At 39.3% G+C, this 13,905-nt stretch overlaps 1 protein-coding gene and 1 pseudogene across 1 annotated transcript in view; both read right to left on the reverse strand.

Annotated features, from left to right (window-relative positions):
- Window positions 1-13,905, reverse strand: part of RSPO3 (R-spondin 3) — a 94,727-nt gene that overhangs the window by 61,824 nt on the left and 18,998 nt on the right. The window lies entirely within an intron of this gene.
- LOC133048088 (translationally-controlled tumor protein-like) lies at window positions 926-1,643 on the reverse strand (annotated as a pseudogene).

The following is a 13,905-nucleotide window of genomic DNA, read 5'->3' on the forward strand; positions in this document are numbered from 1 at the left end:
TGGAAGCCCTTGCGTTACGTTAATTCCCTTCTAAAGCTCAAATGCAAATACTAACATCTACTGTAATTGTTATGCAGAAGGAATCCATTATTGTTGTTGTTCATGTTCAGTTACACAGTCACGTCTGACTCTTTGCGATCCCATGGACTGCAGCATGCCAGGTTTTCCTGTCCTTCACCATCTCCCAGAGCTTGCTCAAACTCATGTTCATTGAGTTGGTGATGTCATCCAACCACCTGGTCCTCTGTCATCCCCTTCTCCTCCTGCCTTCTATCTTTTGCAGCATCTTGGTCTTTTCCAATGAGTAGGCTTTTCATATAAGGTGGCCAAAGTATTGGAACTTCAGCATCAGTCCTTCCAATGAATATTCAAGAGTTGATTTCCTTTAAGATGGACTGGTTGGATCTCCTTGCAGTCCAATGGACTCTCAAGAGTCACATCCATACATGATTACTGGAAAAACCATAGCTTTGACTAGACAGACCTTTGTTGGTAAAGTAATGTCTCTGTTTTTTTTAATATACTGTCAAGGTTTGTCACAGTTTTTCCTCCAAGGAGCAAGCGTCTGAATTCCATGGTTGCAGTCACCATCCATAGTGATTTTGGAGACCAAGAAAACAGTCTTTCACTGTTCCCATTTTTTTGCCCTCTATATGCCACAAGGGTTCCAAAATTACTGCAGATGGTGACTACAGCCATGAAATTAAAAGACGTTTACTCCTTGGAAGAAAAGTTATGACCAACCTAGACAGCATATTGAAAAGCAGAGACATTACTTTGCCAACAAAGGTCCATCTAGTCAAGGCTATGGTTTTTCCAGAAGTCATGTATGGATGTGAGAGTTGGACTATAAAGAAAGCTGAGCACAGAAGCATTGATGCTTTTTTTTTCCCCCAATGAGTTTAAACGCGTTTTATTTTTAGACAACCTACATGACCCATTTTCTCAAAAACAATGCCTCTGCTCCAAATAAATCAACGTTCAAAACAAATGAAGAGCTCGAGATGACATCAGTCCCATCAGTCTAAGTCCTGGTGTTGTGTGGATGAAAAGCAGTGGCCAGCCGGTTATGATGACAGGTGATTGATCCAAAGTAACTGCCAACTTTGTTAGCATTTTTCCATCTCTAAGCCATCCTTAAAGAAAATCATATATGGGGTTACACCATCCTCACAGTAGTCCAGCAGAGCAACCGTGCCATCTGGATTCATGTTTTCACCAATAAAGAACTGATAGTTTTTGAAATTAGCAAGGATGTGCTTGACTTGTTCTGCAGCCCCTGTCATAAAAGGTTTTACTCTTTCTGGTCTCTGTTCTTCAAGTTTCCCTTTGATTGACTTCATGTAATCTTTGATGTACTTCTTGGAGGCTTCTTTTGTGAAGCTGGTTTCCTGCAGGTGATGGTTCATGACAATATCTACACCAGTGATTAATGGGCTGTCAGTACCTTGGCCCTCGGGGCCTTCAGCGGAGGCATTTCAACCAAAGAGCGAGTCATCGATCTTACCCTCTGTCCTACTGACCATCTTCCCCTCCACCTCCAGACACAGCCCATCCGCGACCTCCCGAATCTTGTAGATGTCAAAGAACATCTCGTCATGGCTAATGAGGTCCCGGTAGATGATCATGATGGTGACTGGAGGGAGGCGACAGCTGCGCTGGCTTAGCAGGAGCCCGGAGCTCAGAGCGAGCGCAGTGAGGCCGAAGCGGTGCTCTGGGGTGGGGGTGGGGGTAGGGGTGTGGGGAGCGGGCGGAAAAAGCGAATTGATGCTTTTGAACTGTGGTGTTGGAGAAGACTCTTGAGAGTCCCTTGGATTGCAAGGAGATCCAACCAGTCCATCCTAAAGGAAATCAGTCCTGAATATTCATTGGAAGGACTGATGTTGAAGCTGAAACTCCAAAACTTTGGCCACCTAATAAGAAGAGCTGACTCATTGGAAAAGACCCTGATGCTGGAAAAGATTGAAGGCAGGAGGAGAAGGGGATGACAGAGGATGAGATGGTTGGATGGCATCACCGACTCAATGGACATGAGTTTTCGTAAACTCCGGGAGTTGGTGATGGACAGGGAAGCCTGGTGTGCTGCAGTCCATGGGGTTGCAAAGAGTCAGACATGACTGAGCGACTGAACCTGAACTAAACAATATGCCATGAAGTAATGGAACCAGAGGCCATGATCTTCATTTTTTGAATGCTGAGTTTTAAGCCAGCATTTTCCCTCTTCTTTTTTACCTTCATCAAGAGGCTCTTTAGTTCCTCTTAACTTTCTGCCATAAGGGTGGTGTCATATGCATATCTGAGGTTATTGATATTTCTCCCAGCAATCTTGATTCCAGCTTGTGAGTCATCCAGCCTGGCATTTCATATGATGTACTCTGCATTTAAGTTAAATAAGCAGAGTGACAATATATATCCTTGACGCACTTCTTTCCCAATTTTGAACCAGTCTGTTTTTCCATGTTTGGTTCTAACTGTTTTTTCTTGATCTGCATACAGGTTTCTCAGGAGGTAGGTAAGGTGGTTTGGTATTTCCATTTCTTTAAGAATTTCCTATAGTTTGTTGTGACCCACATAGTCAAATACTTTGGCGTAGTCAATGAAGCCAATATTTTTCAGGAATTCTCTTGCTTTTTTATGATCCAACAGATGTTGGTGATTTGATCTCTTGTTTCTCTGCCATTTCTAAATCCAGCTTGTACATCTGGAAGTTCTCAGTTCACATGCTGCTGAAGCCTAGAGAGGGTTGCCTTGCCCTTCTCCAGGGGATCTTCCTGACCCAGGGATCGAACCCAGGTGTCCTGCATTGCAGGCAGATTCTTTACCATCTGAGCCATTAGGGAAGCCCAATAATTGATTTTAAATGAACTGTATCTATGAACATATAGTAAAGAAATCAGATTTTATATTGCATATATTCTGAGGCTGCTTCATTAATTATCAAATAAATCACTCAAAATAATATAATAAAAGCTTCCCTAGGGGACTTCCCTGGTGGTCTCCTGCTTAAGACTTGGCATTCCCAATGCAGTGGGCATGGGTTTGATCTCCAGTTGGGAAACTAGGATCTGGCGTGCTGCAAGGCTCAGTCACACACACACACACACACACACACACACACACACACACACACACACACACACAGAGTTTTCTAGGTGACATTTACTTCAGTTATCAATTCACTTAGAGAAAATGTAGACCTTTTTCCTGCCTAAGTAAGGACAGCAAATTTCTATCATATCTTGAGACTTAATTGTTATAGAATCATTTTTAAGTTTAATGCAATGTTTTGGTCACAGAAAAAGATGTTCCATGGTTCCTCTGGAATGTTTAGCAATATTCACTTTAACAAAAATCTAATACTAAAAATTTGAATAACTTGGCAGTCTCTTTCAAATTTTATTGATTCAACCCCAGAAAATATTGAGAGTCAATGTTTCTTATTTATTCCTAAGTTAAATCTTTTAGGGCAGAAGTGACTATAGTTAAGATCTCTAGAACCATTTGGGCAACTTGGGACTATTAGGTATAACATCAAAATATCAAAAGTTTTTGAATAAATATGATTACTTGTTGTACATATAAGTACAATACTTCTATACATAAACATTTGTATACATACAATGTATACAATTATATACGTATAATATTTGCATATGTACTTGTATACATTCTTAAATAATGATATCTGGATAACAGAGGTCTAGCATAGTCATCCATTATTATATTTAACTAATAATTTGTTGAAAGAGTGACATGTTTATATATACATACATATATATTCTATTGTTGAAATACTGTGCATCATCTGATAATTTTAATGTTTTTGTATACCAATGTTTTCATCATTAAATGTATTAAAATTCACCTATGCTATGTAAATATACAAATGTACACATGTTTTTGTGTTAGACACATGACATTCACACATCCTATTTGGTATTTTATTAAATCAACATTACAGACATTAGCTGACATGAAGCAGTTAAAATAATCGAGTCTGCCACATCTTTTATCCCAGTGAATCAACTTCTGATACTCTGAAAGTCTGTGCCCAGACCAATGGGTTCACAAAATTCCTAGCAATCTCAGAGAGGAATGTATTCACCAGCTGCTGAATATAGCCCAGTTAGGACTCCACCATTATTATGTGGGAAACATACTGTTTTTAATGGAAACTATTTCTTTGAAAACTTGGAAGATCTTTCTTGTTCTCTTACTGAATAATAATTTCCTGAAGGGAGTCTAATATTTATATTCTATAAATACTTTAAAATAAAACCACAGCAATAAAACAGACCTAACATTAAGTAGCAATTAGCTAGACTTTCCACTAAAATCAAGCCAGCTCAAAATATTAAGAACATGGCTAGCAAGTGATGGCAGATATAGATTTCCCGAAATCTAAGATATGATGAATATTTGGAACTAGATGCCAAGTTGGTGGCCAATGACTGTGCTTTGTGTATCCACAGACTATAGTATCAGAACTAGAAGTGAAAGATGAAAGTGGGCTGCATCGTGTGTATATATGTATCAGTTCAGTTCAGTTCAGTTCAGTCGCTCAGTCGTGTCTGACTCTTTGCAACCCCATGAATCGCAGCACACCAGGCCTCCCTGTTCATCACCAACTCCCGGTGATGAACATGAAGCAGTTAAAATAATCGAGTCTGCCACATCTTTTATCCCAGTGAATCAACTTCTGATACTCTGAAAGTCTGTGCCCAGACCAATGGGTTCACAAAATTCCTAGCAATCTCAGAGAGGAATGTATTCACCAGCTGCTGAATATAGCCCAGTTAGGACTCAAACTCACGTCCATCGAGCTGGTGATGCCATCCAACCATCTCATCCTCTGTCGTCCCCTTCTCCTCCTGCCCCCAATTCCTGCCAGCATCAGGGTCTTTTCCAATGAGTCAGCTCTTCACATGAGGTGGCCAAAGTATTGGAGTTTCGGCTTCAGCATCAGTCCTTCCAATGAACACCCAGGACTGATCTCCTTTAGGATGGACTGGTTGGATCTCCTTGCCATCCAAGGGACTCTCAAGAGTATATATAGTATTATGTGTAATACATATGTACTACATAAAATATTACATATAATATTACATATGTTATATATACATTATATATCATATGTTATTATATATAACATATACATATATATGATATTATACACACATGTATATAGTGGAGATCAGTGCTAAGGTTTTTAACAAAAATTTCAGATAACTTCCATGTGCCCAACACTACACATGGTACAGAAAACATAGGAGTGAATAAGACATCTGGTTCCCAATCTCATGATGTTAATCAGTTAATAAGCAAGTCAGCATAAAAATTAAATGGTCAAAGGTTGTGATGAGTGTTGTGAAGGAAGTAAACAGGTGGATAAAGCAGAAAATAACTCTGGGAATCTACTTTAAATACGGTGGTCAGGAAAGGCCCCTTTAAGAAGTTTACCCTTTCTTTGAGACCGGGAGGATGAGAAGGACTCAGCCATGAAAATCTGAGGGCCAGTACTCCAGGTGGAGCCTCAGTCAGTACAAAGACTGTGGGAAAGAACAGGGCAGAAGGAATAGCCAAGGGGAACCAATGAGGCTGCAGCGCTGTAACTGGTATGAGACGAGCTTAGGAAAGGAGGTTAGAACCAGATCCTACAGACCCTTAATGACCAAAGTAAATAGCTGGGAATGTCTACCAAGACCCTTTAGACTCTGCATTGCTAAGCAGACATCAGAAGGAAAGGAAAGAACACATTTTTGCCTGATTTAGTCATCCACTTTAATTTTCGCTAACTTTATAGGTTATAGAACAGAACCAACATCTTGTATTCCACAAACAAAGGTTTTCTTACGGGCTATAGCCTACCAGGCTCCTCCATCTATGGGATTTTCCAGACAAGATTACTGAAGGGGGTTGCCATTTCCTTCTCCAGGGGATCTTCCCGACCCAGAGATTGAACCCAGGTCTCCTGCATTGTAGGTGGATGCTTTACGATCTGAGCCACCAGGGAAGTCCCAAGTTTTATATTAAAGGATAATGTTCTAACTAGACATAACTTAGGAATTTACATTCAGATTCCAATCTCCAAAGAGCCTGTACATTGTTCTACCTGTACTTTGCTCTTGGGAAGATGTCATTTCATTTTTGTTTCTCCCATCTCTCTCTAGCAGTAATTTTAGTTTTCCTTGGGGTTTTAAATTTTCACTCTATTGTACTGGAGTGTGTGGGGGGGGGGGGGAGGGGAGGGGGCCTTGGTAGTGGTGAGGAGAAACAAAAACATTATGAAATATATAAGATGTCATAAGAACAAACTCTGAAAAAGTAAAACATTCTGCATATAATCTTTTTTTGTGTGTATTTTTCTGAATTCTTGCCATTAATGACACATACTGACACAGTCTAAATAATTTAGAGCAACAACATTATCGTTTTCACTTATGATCTAACCTTCCTTTTAGAATCCCACTATTATGTCCTTTTTTCCTCCCATTAAATGAATAAAATAACCTAAGGGCTAATTCCAAAGTTGATTCTTCAAACGCAGTGAAAACCGTATAAGTTTTCATGTGACCTACCAATAGCTGTAGTCGATGCTGAAACTGCAGCAAAAAGCATTTGTAGAATCAAAAATAGTGGAATTTTTTCCCCTTAACTACAAGTAGAAAATCTATTATAAAGTTAATGCACTCTGCTATGGGTGTAATACATAAGGTACTGAAATCAACATCTCCAGCTGTTGGTAGGAGCCGGAGAGCTTCCCCTTCTCCAAGTGGCTATGTTCCCAAGTGGAGGTGAATAGAGGACAAGAAGGCGTGGATGGGGGTAACGGAGACCCAGATTCTGTAGAGAGCCAGGACCTGTTGATGAGTTAGTGGGTGGTAATAGCAGCGTTTTTCATGAGACAGATCCAACAGTGTTCATCCAACAGTGGGAATCATTATGTGCTCTGGTCTGGCTGAGCCATTCCTTTTTTTTTTAAGGAGAGAATTAATTAGAAATCAACATAAACAGAAAATGTGATAGTTTAATGGTAATGAATCTGCATGGGTGTGATTCCATAACTACTAAGTTTGCATTCTTGAATGAAACAAACTTCAGTTTGTGCTAAAAACAAACTCCACTTTGTTATATTAGGAATAAACTTGGATCTTCTCACCACATAGCATGCTCAAGTGGCATATCTCATGCTGAAGTCTTAGCATAAGCAAACAGCAGGCAAGGGACTTGTGGTATTTTAACAGGCACAAGAAGATGTGCAAATAGTGGGTATACCATTAAATAAATCCAGCTTTATGTTTGACATCTGAAATCCTGAGCAGAAAAAAAAAAAAAAAAGTGGATTTTTTTCCTAGGTTCACAAAATTGCTGACACAACAGAAGGTGCAGACATGCACCTTTGTGAGTAGGATGTGTTTTCGTACTTATGTGTACCACTCACCGTGGCACTGCCTCAGTCAGAAATGGGGCTTCCACGCTTCCTAGAGGAGCACAGGGACTGGGAGGAGGAGAACTGGCTTTGGACTTAAACCGAGTTCTGACATTTACTAGCTGGAAAAGCAAAATGCACCTCTTCATCTAGCTATTCATTTAAGCGATTGAGTTTTCTAAACATCCAGACATGGGGCAAGTTGGTGAACATTCGAAGATGAATAAAACCAATAATCTGTGTCGAAGAGTTCACAGTCTGATTATTTATTTAGATAGACAACAGTTGTGTAACCTCTCTGAACCTAAGCTTCCTCACCTGTAACCTGAGAATATCTACCTGATAGACAGAGTGGGGTGGGGGGAGGGAATTGAGTGAGAGCCTGTGTAAGCACCCAGCACTATTACAGGTGTGTGTGCATACGTGCCAAGTCGCTTCAGTTGTGTCCGACTCTGTGTGACCCTGTGGACTGCAGTCCGCCAGGCTCCTCTGTCCATGGGTCTCTCCAGGCAAGAATACTGGAGTGAGTTGCCATTCCCTCCTCCAGGGTATCTTCCTGACCCAGCGATGGAATCCACCTCTCTTATGTCTCCTACATTGGCAGACCGTTTCTTTACCACGACTGCCACCTGGGAAGCCCACTCTTATAGGTACCTGTTACAGATCAGTAAGTGTAAGACATTTTGTTTTACCTGAGAAGTACCAACCACGTTCTTGTATTATGTCCGTTTTTATTCAAGGCAGCTGGGAGCTTTGGTCAATAATAACTCTTCAAAAGCCTCCAAGCAAGGAGATAGGAGATTTGGGGAACCTTGAAGAGCCAAGGATTCACTAACAGTCCTAGAGAGGGGCTACTTTTTAAGGACTGCAGACACAACTTTTAATGAATATCCAAGATGGTCTTATACAACATTCTGAGCAAGAGGTCCTCTGCGACTCTAGCAATCCACTGAAGACAAGAACTTGCTAAACAGATGGAAAGAGGTCAGGCATGCCATGGAAGTGGTACCAGAATGATAACAAAAAACCTGAAGGTTCTAGAGTATGTCCAGACTAAAATCTAGACTAAACTTTGCTATGTGTGAAAACAACCTGTAGTACTTGTTAACAATGCAGATGCACAGGTTTCACTCCAAAACTCTTTGCTTTTGGGAATGAAGAGGCGGGCTTAGGTAGCTCCATCTATAACAAGCACTCTAGGTGAATGTGATGGAGATGATACTAATATCATACTCTCAGTATCAAATCATGGCCATCCTCCCAACTAGGTACTTACTCAGTGATTACTGGAAATTCTCTACTAGGGACTGGAAAACAAAACATGGTCCCTGGCTCAAGAATTCTATAATACCATAGTAAAATAGTCTGTTTATCTTCTGAGGGCTATAAATATATAGTTTAGAAATGAAGTACAGCAGACATTAAAAGGTAGGCGCAATTACTGATGGTCGAGGTATTTGAAGATTGCAGAGAGCAATTAGGAATAGTTATGGGACTTGAGGGAAGAGAAGAACTTAGACAAATGGAAAGAGATGGAATGTTATGAACAGGAATGTTCATAACAGGAATATAAAAAGAATATTTGGGACAATGGTGAATATAAAGCTGTGGAATTTTAAGGGATCTTAGAACTCTTCCTTCTCTCTTAAATTTCAAATGAGAACACTGACACCCATAAAATTAACCAGCTTCCAGCTGATAGAATCATAAACCTTTGGAACTTTAGAGGGATTTAGTTCAAACAGCTTCCCCAGAGCAGTCTATTTAATCATGTTTAGTAAAGCAAATCTTATGATATCTGGGGGCAAACAATGTAGTTATTTTACAGCATCCCATCATATTGAACATATTAAAACATCTCCCCACAGTGAACGTAAATCTGTCTTTCACAAAGTTCATGTGCTTAGTTGCTCAGTAGCGCCCAGCTCTTTGTGACTCTATGGACTATATCCCACCAGGCTCCTCTGTCCATGGGATTTTCCCAGCAAGAATACTGGAGTGGGTTGTCATTCTCTTCTCCAGGGGGTCTTCCTGAATCAGGGATTGAAGCTGGGTCTCCCGCATTGCAGGCAGATTCTTTACCGTCTGAGTCACCAGGGAAGCCCTCATTTGACAGTACTTCCCAAGTAATCCAACATACCAAATAAACTTAATCAGTTAAATATCTTTCTTTGGGGGTGTTTTAGGGGCCCTTTGAAGCATACTATTAGGTTGGAGCAAAAGTAGTTATGGTTTTGGACCCTGAATTTTAAATCATTATAATTAGGCTCAAACACATTTTTATTAATCAAAATAGGAACCATTATAATCAACACATTTTTGCCAATGAGAAATAAGTTTGTTTATTCCTATAGCATAAAAATCCATGCTTTGGGATTCGATGAACTCTTGGAAAGCATTTTCTGAGTCCTGTTGGTTGCGGAAGCATTTTCTGTGCAAAAAGTTGTCGAGATGCTTGAAGTGGTAGTCAGCTAGCAAGAGGTCAGGTGAATATGGTGGAGGAGGTAAAACTTCGTAGCCCAATTCATTCAACTTTTGAAGCACTGGTTGTGTGGCATGCAGTCAGCTCTTGTTGTAGAGAAGAATTGGGCCCTTTCTGTTGACCAATGCCAAACTCAGGCATTGCAGTTTTCAGTGCATCTCATTGATTCGCTGTAATGGTTTCACTGGGATTCAGAAAGCTGTAGTGGATCAGAGAGGCAGCAGACTACCTAACAGTGACCATAAATTCTTTGGTGTAAGTTTGGCTTTAAGAAGTGCTTTAGAGCTTCTTCTCCATCCAACCACTGAACTGGTCATCAACAGTTGTCATAAAAATTCACTTTTCGTCACATGTCACAATCCAATTGAGAAATGGTTCATTGTTGTTGTGTAGAAGAGATGACACCTCAAAACAACTATTGTTTTGATTTGTGGTCAGCTCATGAGGCACCCTCTTATTGAGCTTTTTACCTTTTAATTTGCTTCAAATGCTAGAGAACTGTAGAATGGTCGATGTTGAGTTCTTTGGCAACTTCTGGTGTAGTTTTAAGAGGATCAGCTTCGATGATCCTCTCAACTGATCTTTATCAACTTTCAATGGCTGGCCACCGCACTCCTCATCTTCAAGGCTCTCCTCTCCTTTGCAAAACTTCTTGACCCACCTCTGCACTGCATGTTCATTAGCAGTTTTGGGGCCAAATGAGTTGCTGATGTTGCAAGTTGTCTCTGCTGCTTTATGAATCCATTTTAAACTCAAATAAGAAAACTGCTTGAATTTGCTTTGTCTAACATCATTTCCATAGTCTAAAATGCATATAAAATAAACAGCAAGTGATAATTCATTAGCAAAAAACATAAAGAAATGCACATTAAAATTATGTAGAACATAACCACATTTTAAGAATGTATTCCAATATCAAATGGCAAAGTTCAACAACACAAAACCAAAATTACTTTTGCACCAACCTAATACCATAGACCATGCTCAATATGCTTTCTGTTTTCCTTAAGACAGTTTGTCAGACAATACCCAGTGCCTAGGATGGAAAGATAGATAAGACCTAGGAGTTTCAAGTATGGTTAGAGATTACAAACTCGGTTAAGCCAGCGTGGTTAACTCTGTGTACAAACCAGGCAGAAAGAAAACACCTAGTTAGCAGATTTGAGCTGGATTTTGAGAAAGAAGGAGAAACTGGGTGGGGGGTTTGAATTTAATCTTAAGTGTAATTTGGACGAACTGTTTATGGACAAATCCAAGATGTGATCTAATTTGGTTTTAAGTGAATCTTCTCTGATGGTGAGAAGAGATGTACTGGAGAAGGAAGACTAAAGTTGAAGGAGTCAGTAGGATGTTCTGTTCTGCACCTGGCATTGCTGTCAGCTCAATTAGTATAGCATTAACTGGATGTTAAAAAGAAAGCACAGATCTTAAAGTTATTTGCAAAGAAGATGGGCAGGACTGACAGGATTTGACAATTAGTTTTCAATGGGCAAATGAAGGAGTAATACATGTTGAGTTGGGGGTTTCTAACTTGGGAGACCAGGCATAAAACGATGTGGTAACTGAGATAAGGGAATTCAGAAAGCAAGCCAGAAGGACAAGTGATGAGGGAGGGAGAAAAGTAGGTAAAAATGATCGTTTTATTTTGAGGTCCTGGGGCTTGGACTTGCCTTATTTCTCTTATATCCCAAAGCCATAGCACAGGACAAGGCATATTAACAAGTTCACAATATACCATAGAGAATAATACCCTAACCCCCCTCATTTTATTAAAAAGAAAAGTCAAACCCCAAAAAGCAAAAGCTGAGGTTTATGGAGTTTGGTGCCTTGACAAGGATCTCCTAGCATTAGTGGCACTCTTCAGGGTTTTTTTTTTTTTTTTTTTTTTTTGGTTTGACTGGAATGTAAAATTTGTGGAGAGAAATAGAGGGGAGAGAAAGTTAAGACTAAACATAGGAAGCAGGCCAAGGAGCTGACCATGACGATAACAAGGATACATCATGGTTTTGAAAGGTGATGGGACTTTAGGAAAAGTTGTTCTTGCATTATATGAGTTCAGAACACAAAGCTGGGAATCACAGTGCTTGTGATCCAGCAGTTTAATCATTACACCTGAGCATGTGAGAACTTAGGAATGGAATCTAAGAGTTCTCCAAAACCAAAGAGAGCTAAAATGCTGACACTAAGTGTAATTTCTTACAGGATCAATATCCCATTACATTTTCCAAGGTTTGAGATCATTCCCTGATGTTCATTTCCCTGTGATTAGTCATTGTGGAAGACAGGTCTTGGAAAGTTAGTTATTAGTATTGCCCAGAGTAGGAGCACAGACAGTTGACTGTTATACCTCTGATGTTCTATCTTCCTTACTGGATGAAAGAAATGTTCCTGTGGTCCATGACAAGTGATCAGTCTCCATTGAGACTATAGAGCCAAAATCTTTAGTAACAAAAAGAAATCCAAATTGGTTCATTTTCTATCATGCCCGCAATAAGCATGTTCCTTTGGATACTGTATCATCAGAAAGCTCTCAGTCAATTTTAATAAGGAAGCTAATTTCAAGGTCCTAATTCATGACCTTATATATAACAAAAGTAAATGATTATAGACAATGAAATAACAAAATGGGAAAGTATTTTATCTTTAATAATTTTATAAATTAATACATTACTATGAATTTGTATTTTTAGTTTCTTTTAGCCTATAAGGACTATTGAGGGAGTCATGGGTTTAGAATTTTATTCTTAGATTTAAAAGCATTTTTGTTCATTCTTTAAAATGGTCCCCCTTTTGGGGTACCCTTTTCCCTCAGAATTTCCCCACATCCCACCTTCCAGGATGAGCTCACGCTTGGGTATTACAATGAGAAAGCAACTTCAAGAACCACCAATTCACCTTATCAGTCAGTAAGAATAATCTCATCCATAACAAAGATTTCCCTTAATTTATATGCCTTTGTTGTCAGACTCAAAGAAAATTTTATTAATAGTAGTAATTTCACAGGAAGATAAAAGAGGATTCTGCCAATGCAGGAAAGGCTATAAACTTGTAGCAAAACAAAAGACATATTCCCCTGTAAGAAACCTGAGGCTGAGGTTTGCCACTTACCACCTTTATGATGTTTATACAAATCACTTAACATCTTTGAGCGTTATTTATAAAGTGAGGATGGTAAAACCTGCTCTGCTCATTTCATAGGATATTGAAAAAATCAAGACAAATATGAAAAAGTGCTTATAAGTTACACAAAATTATTGGGTTGCCCAAAAGTTCGTCTGGGTTTTTCCATAAGATGTAAGATGTTCCATAACATCTTATGGAAAAACCTGAATGAAATTTTTGACCAAGCTAATATATTGATATGTTTGTTATTGTTAATAATGGGCATGATGGTACTCTACCATCTCAGGACCAGATTTGAACTTACCATTCCCAGGAATAGAATAAGAATACATTTGACAAGAAAACTGACAACTTTATTTTATAGGAATATGTATAATTGAGTTATTTTTTTTTTTTTAAATTGTGTCCTCTTGTGAGTCTTGTTACACTAGGGACTTTTTAAGGTTTAGATCTTGGAGTAAGAAAATGAAGAGATTGTGAAATAAATAGCCAGTGAACAGATAATTTTCTTTGAAATGACCATTAATTAAACAAATAGGAAATCAGATTGCTGGAAGATCCACAGAGCACTTCTCTGGAATATCAGTCCTTGGAACCATCTGCTGTGTGGTGTTTGGTGTTACAGAATGGCCACAGGAGTTGTTTCTCCTCTTGGCTCCACTGCAAAGTGAGTTTGGTCAAGTAATTCACTTCTCTGGCCTCTCTTTTTCCTCTTAAGTTACATAAGGGAATTATACCACAGACATAATTTCCTCCAATCTTCCTAGCTATTAAAACATGTTGTACACCTAATCCACATGGCTCTCTCTCTAGTATTCTCAATTTCAGTAAATGGTACCACCCATTGGCTAGAGCCAGAGAGCCAAGCGCC

The sequence above is a fragment of the Dama dama genome, chromosome 28, assembly GCF_033118175.1.
Source record: "Dama dama isolate Ldn47 chromosome 28, ASM3311817v1, whole genome shotgun sequence".
NCBI lineage: Eukaryota > Metazoa > Chordata > Mammalia > Artiodactyla > Cervidae > Dama > Dama dama.